The sequence below is a fragment of the Drosophila bipectinata genome, chromosome 4, assembly GCF_030179905.1.
Source record: "Drosophila bipectinata strain 14024-0381.07 chromosome 4, DbipHiC1v2, whole genome shotgun sequence".
Lineage (NCBI taxonomy): Eukaryota > Metazoa > Arthropoda > Insecta > Diptera > Drosophilidae > Drosophila > Drosophila bipectinata.
The window spans coordinates 20,109,527-20,118,799 of NC_091740.1; positions in this window are offsets into that span (position 1 = coordinate 20,109,527).

Here is a 9,273-nt window from a genome sequence, read left to right on the forward strand (position 1 = left end):
ACTTACCCTTTCTGAAACCAGTTTGACTGTTTTGGATGAGTTTGTCGTTTAATACAAGCCACCACAGTTTGGCTATAATTTTGTCCAGAATTTTTGAAAAGCATGAGTTTAGTGAGATTGAACGATATGAGTTTAGGTTGGTTTCATCTGAGTTTCGTTTAAAAATTGGTATTATTAGGCTATTTTTGTAGGTTTGCAGTTGTTGAGTATTGAGTTTTGGAGGATTATAATTCTCTTTTTGTTGTTTTATCTATGTTTTTTATTAGTGCGTAGCTAATTCTGTCCAGTAAGGGTGTATTTCCTTTTAGTGTGTTTAGTGCTGCTGAGAATTCTATTAGAGTTATGGGCTTTTCTATTTCTTTTGCAGGTACTGTATGATCGGTTGTGAGAGTTACTGATTGAAGTTTGTTCTTGGTTAATGAATGTTGACATTTGTGCCGAATGAAATTTCTGAAAAATGTTTACAAAATAAGTATGCGATTTCTAATTTGTGGGTGGTGTTTTGGTGGTGTTTTGATTTTTGGTTGGGTTAAATATGCAGTGTTCTAGTCGGGTGTGTCTGGGCAAAGATTATAAAGTACATAGATGGGACATCAGGGCCCAAAACGGTCAACTTTTTTCGTCGAGCTTGTTGGTGAGGGGGGAACGCACATGCATACGATTCTATTTTTAGAACTCTTTACATGTATCCGTCAACAAAAATGTGAACCTATGTATGTATGTGTGACTGGTCGAACGCGGAGTAAAAATGTTTTGGCTTCCAAATTTCAATTTCATTTTCTCGTTTCTGTTTTCGATGCGCCGATGTGGTAGTTGGTAGAACAAATAGTATTTTTAATCGGCGCGAGTCGAGACAGGATGGTAGCGTAATGCATCGAGTAGTTACTCTATATGTAATTTTTCTGTGTTCTAATCCTCGTAAGGACTTTAAGCTTTTTCTTTCTTTTATAATTATTATTATTATTTTTTTTCTTTAATTGTAATATTTTTCTTTAATTTTACAATTGTAAAATTGTTTTATTTTTCATTATGTCCCGCTAATAAAATGCTAATAAAATTTCAAGGGAGTCCTTCCGGTATTTTGTCATCCGACACATCCGTCACTTATTTTTACAACAATTGTAATAGAATAATAATAACGTAAAAATAAAAAAAATCACTAAAAAAATATAAGTATATATAAAAAGAATCATAAAATTAAAACTTTATCAAAATTGAAACAACCGCCCGCTAATGAAATCGAACCCAGGACCCCATGAATAAGGACCGCGCACTATCCATCTATGTTGTTGATTCCATCTATCCATCTATCCCTCGAAGTTGATTTTATGATACTTAAAATTGGTGTTAGAGGAGGCGCTAGAATCCATACCAAAAACAGAGCTGACGAGTAAGGATAGTAAAAGATATTTCTGATCTCTTTACTCTTACATTGGTTCGGTTACAACGTTTCAAACTTTCATCGTTCCAAAGATGTTACGATCTAAAAATAGAATTCTCTATTTCCCGCTCTCATCTGCCAGCCGTTTGTCGTGGAGCCCGCTCTCAAAGGTTTTCATTATTACAGCGGATTCCACGACGGAAAAAATGAAAACATTTGAGAGCGGGTTCCACGACGCGGCCTGCCAAAATGCCGTAGAACTTCATATGTGAATTTTATATGTGTTTCTTTGTATATGTGTATAATTTTCATAGTGGTTTTAAAGAATAGTTGTTTGTTGTTGATGATGTATTAGTTGGTTACTATGGGTACTTTGTTCTTTGATAATTGCTGCTACAAATGTTAAGTACTTTCAGAGTCGCTTATGTTAATGAAATTGCTTTTTTTTACTTTTAGGTTGGTTAGTTTTGGTATGTTTTAGGTTGGTTGCTAGTGTCTTATTTTTGTCCTTGTGAAAAATTCGTAGTTTTAGGTCTTGGGTCCTTTCGCATGCTATTTTGTCTTTTGAAGTGTTGGGGAGCTCGATATATATGTTGGAAACATCAGTATTTTGGTGAGCGGGTGAAGTTAGTGGTGTTGTGATGTTTGCAATTCGAGTAGGTGTGTGATTGTCGGTAGGGAGGTCATGATGTGATGTTTGTTTTTTTTATGTTGTTTCTGTGATGCCGGCGTATCTTTATTTTGGTTTATGTAATGGGGTGTGGGTGTTGTATTGTGTTTATTGTTGTTCTGTCGGTCTGCTGTTTAGATATAATAGATGCAAAACTGGTGCTGAGCTGTTGGTTGCGACGAGTCTAGTATATTTCTAGTGCTGTTTTTGCATGACTTGTTTTCTTCTGTGTGAAAACAAGTTCCTGCTCTGCAGGGCTTTTGTAGGTTGGGTTCGGGTGTCTAAATCGTAGTCATATTTGGCCGTGGAATATAAAAAATCTAAATATTAATGGTCGTGGAATATAAGGGCGTAGACGAACTTTTTCGTATTCAACGTTCAGAGATTCTGGGATTGTATGGGTTTGGAAAGTGATTATAATTAATCTAGTTTCTACCAATGATTGGTTTTGTTTTTTTAGGATTTTCCGAAATTCGGTGACTTTTTGTGGTTTTAATTTGTTGAGTATTTCCGTTTCGTCTATGTTTCGAAATAAAAATTGTTTAAAATTTGGTGTTCGGTGGCTTTTACTTCCATGTCTGTAATTTTTTGCAGTCTAAGTAACTTTTTTACCTGTAAGGTGTTCTTAGTTTTAACCAGTAAGTAACATGCTTGAGTATTTTTGCAAGACTCTACTTCTCTTCTTTTTTAATTAAGATGGGTGAAACATGTTCGAATGACTTATTGTCAGGTATGTTTATCACAATGTATTTTGGTTCGCCTAGATGTTTATGGTATATAGATGTTTTGTTTATCTTTTATGTTTAGGCACTTGTTATTAATGTGGTTTATTGTGAGATTTTTTGTGTGATTTCCCTTATTTTTTTTATTCTTTAAAACAGTTGCCTCTCGAATTTGTAACCGACATAAATACATATATATACATATATAAAATAGAATGGAAATTATAACTTGGTAATTTGATTTGATTTCTCTTGTTAAGTTACCGAGCGTTGTTCGTAACTGCAAAATAATGTTCCAAAATTCGCGTCCAAGAACAAGCTCAATATTTTAATTATTTATGTTATAAATAATTATGTTAATTTTATAGCAATAATTATTAGTCGCATGCAGACATGTATTTATTGTGCTTTAAAAAAAGTTTTTAATAAAATCATAAAAGTGCAGTTAAGTTAATGCAGTTAAAAGTGCATAAAAGTTTATTTAATCTACAGTAACGCAAAAATACTTTTTCTGCCATAAAATGTTTGTATTAATTAGTTAATTAATTAATATTAAGCCTAACACTTAAAACTTTAGTTAACTCAACCTTGATTACAATGAATCTAAACGACATTCGCACACAACGTCAACGTGAGGAAAACGAGACGCGGCTCGCAGTGCAATGAAGCAACGCGTATTTCTCTTTTAAAGTAACTGAAAACAAGAAAGGAAAGCTAACTTCGGGCGGAGCCGAAGTTGATATACCCTTGCATTTAAAACCGGATATATATCGCAAACATCGGATATAGTTTGACGATCCTTATGAGAATATGATAATATAATCTAATATATTATAATACAAAATTTAAAACAAGTCCCAAACTTCTATCTTTAACAATACCAAAGTTTGTATTTCTACCAAAAACCATTTCCGATCGTTCAGTTATATGGCAGCTATAGGATATAGTCGGCCGATCCTAATGAAATTTTGCATGTCGTAATGTTTTGCCAGCTCTCGTGTCAAATTTGAACTCTCTAACTCTAAAAACACCAAAGTTATACCATTTCCGATCAATCAGTTATATGGCAGCTATAGGATATAGTCGGCCGATCCGGGCCGTTCCGACTTATACACTGCGTGCAAAGGAAAGAAGGGTGTGTGCAAAGTTTCAAGACGATAGCTTTAAAACTGAGAGACTAGTTCGCGTATAAACAGACAGACAGACGGACAGACGGACAGACGGACATGCTCATATCAACTCAGGAGGTGATCCTGATCAAGAATATATTTACTTTATAGGGTCGGAGATGTCTCCTTCACTGCGTTGCACACTTTTGACCAAAATTATAATACCCTCTGCAAGGCTATAAATATGAAAGCTCTGATCAAGCGCGGTCAATTACCAGGAACTTTAGCAAATTTTTAAACGTTGAGAGCGATAGAGCGCGTTCCTGCTTGCTACCATCGATTTTTCTGCAGCCAAAGAGCGCAGGAACTAGCACGGCAATTTCTTTGACAACGTCAACCGTAACAAGAAAGGAAAGTTAACTTCGGGCGGAGCCGAAGTTTATATACCCTTGCAGTTAAAACCGGATATATATCGCAAACATCGGATATAGTTGGCCGATCCTTATAAATACATTATAATAAAACCAATGAACTAAAATAAAAAATCTAAAAAAAGTCCCAAACTTCTATCTTCAAAAATAAGAAAGTTGATATTTCTACCAAGTACCATTTCCGATCGTTCAGTTATATGGCAGCTATAGGATATAGTCGGCCGATCCTAATGAAATTTTGCATGTCGTAATGTTTTGCCAGCTCTCGTGTCAAATTTGAACTCTCTAACTCTAAAAACACCAAAGTTATACCATTTCCGATCAATCAGTTATATGGCAGCTATAGGATATAGTCGGCCGATCCGGGCCGTTCCGACTTATACACTGCGTGCAAAGGAAAGAAGGGTGTGTGCAAAGTTTCAAGACGATAGCTTTAAAACTGAGAGACTAGTTCGCGTATAAACAGACAGACAGACGGACAGACGGACAGACGGACATGCTCATATCAACTCAGGAGGTGATCCTGATCAAGAATATATTTACTTTATAGGGTCGGAGATGTCTCCTTCACTGCGTTGCACACTTTTGACCAAAATTATAATACCCTCTGCAAGGCTATAAATATGAAAGCTCTGATCAAGCGCGGTCAATTACCAGGAACTTTAGCAAATTTTTAAACGTTGAGAGCGATAGAGCGCGTTCCTGCTTGCTACCATCGATTTTTCTGCAGCCAAAGAGCGCAGGAACTAGCACGGCAATTTCTTTGACAACGTCAACCGTAACAAGAAAGGAAAGTTAACTTCGGGCGGAGCCGAAGTTTATATACCCTTGCAGTTAAAACCGGATATATATCGCAAACATCGGATATAGTTGGCCGATCCTTATAAATACATTATAATAAAACCAATGAACTAAAATAAAAAATCTAAAAAAAGTCCCAAACTTCTATCTTCAAAAATAAGAAAGTTGATATTTCTACCAAGTACCATTTCCGATCGTTCAGTTATATGGCAGCTATAGGATATAGTCGGCCGATCCTAATGAAATTTGGTAGGTTGGATCAACTGGATCAAAAATAGAATCTGTATTAAGCTTCAGCTTTCTATCTTCAAAAACACGAAAGTTGGGTCATTTCCGATCGTTCAGTTATATGGCAGCTATAAGATATAGTCGGCCGATCCTTATAAAATTTGGCATGTCGTAATGGTTTGCCAAAAATAGCTCTCGTGTCAAATTTGAACTCTCTAACTCTAAAAACACCAAATTTATACCATTTCCGATCAATCAGTTATACGGCAGCTATAGGATATAGTCGGCCGATCCGGGCCGTTCCGACTTATATACTGCGTGCAAAGGAAAGAAGGGTGTGTGCAAAGTTTCAAGATGATAGCTTTAAAACTGAGAGACTAGTTCGCGTAGAAACGGACAGACAGACAGACGGACAGACAGACGGACATGCTCATATCAACTCAGGAGGTGATCCTGATCAAGAATATATATACTTTATAGGGTCGGAGATGTCTCCTTCACTGCGTTGCACACTATATAAAAATAACAACAACCGCATCTGTATCGACAACGATCAGCTAAAAGCGCAAATATTAATACTGTAATATGCACATATCGAGCCGAACGAACCAAAGCATTCTTCAAATATATATACATGAGCTCCCTAAATTCTCAACGCAAAATAACCCGTGGCAATGCTAGCCTAGCTGCAATAGAACCGATCATGAACTCAAACCGATTTATCTTGGCAGACGCCTTTGAGTCTGAGGCGGTCGAGAAAAGGAAGCCCACGCCTTTGCCTATTTATATACGAGAAAAAAGTTCCAATGTTCTTGTCAGCAAAATTATTAAACTTATAGGCAAGGATATCTTCTACACAATACCCATTGTAAAAGGCAACATTCAGTATGTTCAAATGAAGTCTGAAGATAACTACAGAGTATTATCGAAACATCTTATCAAAAACAAGAAAAGAAACCTAGCTTCGGGCGGACCAGTTAAACCCGGATATATATCGCAAACATCGGATATAGTTGGCCGATCAATTTGGCAATTCATTATAATATAAAATCTAAAAAAAAGTCCCAAACTTCTATCTTTAAATAGAAGAATGGATCCTTATGAAATTTTGCATGTCGTAATGTTTTGCCGAAAATAGCTCTCATGTCAAATTTGACTCCTCTTACTCTAAAAAACACCAAAGTTATACCATTTCTGATCAAATAGTTATAAGGCAGCTATACTTCTATAGCTCCGACTTCTATAGTTCCGACTTTTATACTGCGTGCAAAGGAAAGAAAGGTGTGTGCAAAGTTTCAAGTCGATAGCTTTAAAACTGAGAGAGGAGTTCGCGTAGAAACAGACAGACGGACAGACGGACATGCTCATATCAACTCAGGAGTTGATCCTGATCAAGAATATATATACTTTATAGGGTCGGAAATGTCTCCTTCACAGCGTTGCACACTTTTGACCAAAATTATAATACCCTCTGCAAGGGTATAAAAAATAAATATATACAAATATCGTATAAAGCTGGCTGAATTTTTGTTGCCAGGACATACCTCAGCAATAACAGGTACCACAGCAATAGTGAATGGCATGAAACTTCATTACCTAAACCAGAAACCGAATCAGCCATATCAGCAGCAAAGATGGACAAAGCGATCACTTGGTGGAATACATCAATTCTGCTAAAATACCACTGCCAGATCCAGCAATTCCATTGCACATACAGGGCACCGAACGATGTGTGCAGTTGTTAACACATGTCTCACGACGCAGAATCGAGATGCTGTTATGTCATTGACTTTAGAAAGTCGTTCCAAAGTTCCTCAAATGGAGTCAAAGAAAGACTTGAGATTCTAATAAGATGACGTTATTGTCCAAGTCAACAAAATGCAAAAACTACCTACTTGTTGGAAAGCAAATAAACTTTATAATAAAAAATTAAATTAAATTCCGCCTTTTATCATGCCACGCCTATTTTTATTTAGTTGCTTAAAATGCCTTTGAATATATATTTAATTTTTCAGATCGATACCGTACTTCGTTAAAAAGTTACAGACGCATTACTCCTACTTTCTTATATGAGGCTAAGTACATGGCTAGTTTGACTCTTTTTTTCGAAATTAAAAATAAATTATAAGTTAAATAAATTTAAAAAAAAAATTATAAAATTTGTTGTAAAAAGATGAATCAGAATTGACTCCAACATAATTGGAAAATGCGTATGTTTTTTTTAAATACATTAAAATGTCTTAAATACCTCGAAATACCTTATGTACCTCATAGTGAAATCTTTAAAGACTTCCTTGAGGGACGCCAGATTTAGCACGGACCAGACGGGAATGTGTGTTTTTAAATAAGACTTTGTGACCTTCCATCTAATTAGCTGGAGATCCCCGATAAGAGGTCTGTACTCAACAAGACTGAGTGATTCACCGAATCAAATGCTTTGCTAAAGTCTGTGCAAATTACATCGTTTTGATATCCCTTACGAAAGTTATCTATGACAAAGGATGTCAACTCCAATAAGTTCGTGGTGGTGGAGCGACGCTAATCAAAGCCATGCTGACAAGGAGAGATGATCGAAGAACAAAGGTGTTACAAATGAGGAGTAACTAATTTTTCAAATAACTTTGGAATTTCCGACAATTTAGAGATGCCTCTGTAAATGGCGGCATCGGACTTTTCCCCTTTTTTCTGTAAGGGAATTATGAAAGATTCCTTCCACCTAGGGGTAAAAATCGAGGTTTCCAAAGATAAGTTGAAAAGTCTTAGAAGAGGTTTGCATAGAGCCCTGACACAGTATTTTGGCACACAGCCTGGTACTCCGTCAGGGCCTGGCGAATGAATGGGTTTGACCTTTAGAAGATCAGATAATAAACTATTCTCGGAGAAAAACGGACAGAAAATAAGATTAGCTGATTGAATGTAGCATGCGTAAGGCTGATCTGTCAATTTAGGCGGAGAATAAGTTGTTTGAAAAAATTCTGCAAATAGATCGGCAATGGCCTGATCAGAGGTCGCAGAGGAATTTTCAAACGTAAGCAGTAAATTGTCCTGAGTAATCCTGATCCTGAGTAAATTGTATCCGGCAGCGGCGAATATAATTCCTGTAACATTCAGCATTATGCACGGTAAAATTTGACCGAGCTAGTAGATATCTTGAAAAATCAATACTATTGCAGGTTTTTTTATATTTAAGTAAAAGATTATTTTTAGAATTTTTAGGTTAGTGAGTCACCTTGTAAACCAAGGAGGATTTGTTGAAGCGGAAGGGTATTTCCATGGCACACATAAGTCAAAAAATTTATTTAAAGTACAGTAGAATTTTTCTAAGGTGACCTTTAGATCAGAGCATGCCAGAATATCGGACCAATCATATGTATCGATAAGGCTATTAAGTTTATGAAAATCAGCTTTACGGAAACAGCGAACCTTATTTACCACGCGTGGAGACATCTGATCGATACCAGGAATGGTTTCGATTGAGACCTCCAGCGTGGGGTGATATGGATCCTCTGGGGTTGAAAGGGGAAAAGCTCTGGAGAGAGCGGTACCATCAGGATCAGATACAAAATATAAGTCTAAAAGCCGACCCAACGAATTTCTAACATGGTTAATCTGACCTAGGGACATGTCAAACATGCCCGCGGTGAAGTCATGGTGCGTGATAAGGGACAAATATCGACGTTGGACCACTTTAATTCTGGGATATTAAAGTCGCCCACAGCTACGAGTTGGTCACGATCAGGTATAAGATTAAAAATGGATTGAATAGCGGACAATATGTGGGCGGTTTGGACGAAGGCGGTATGTATGAACATGTAATGTATAGAGATTTCGCGGACAAAGTGATTTTAATGCAAATAAATTCTATGTCACCAAACTCTTGAGATTTCACCTCTTCAGAAGCATGTTGGAAGTCTACCGAAATGAGGATTCC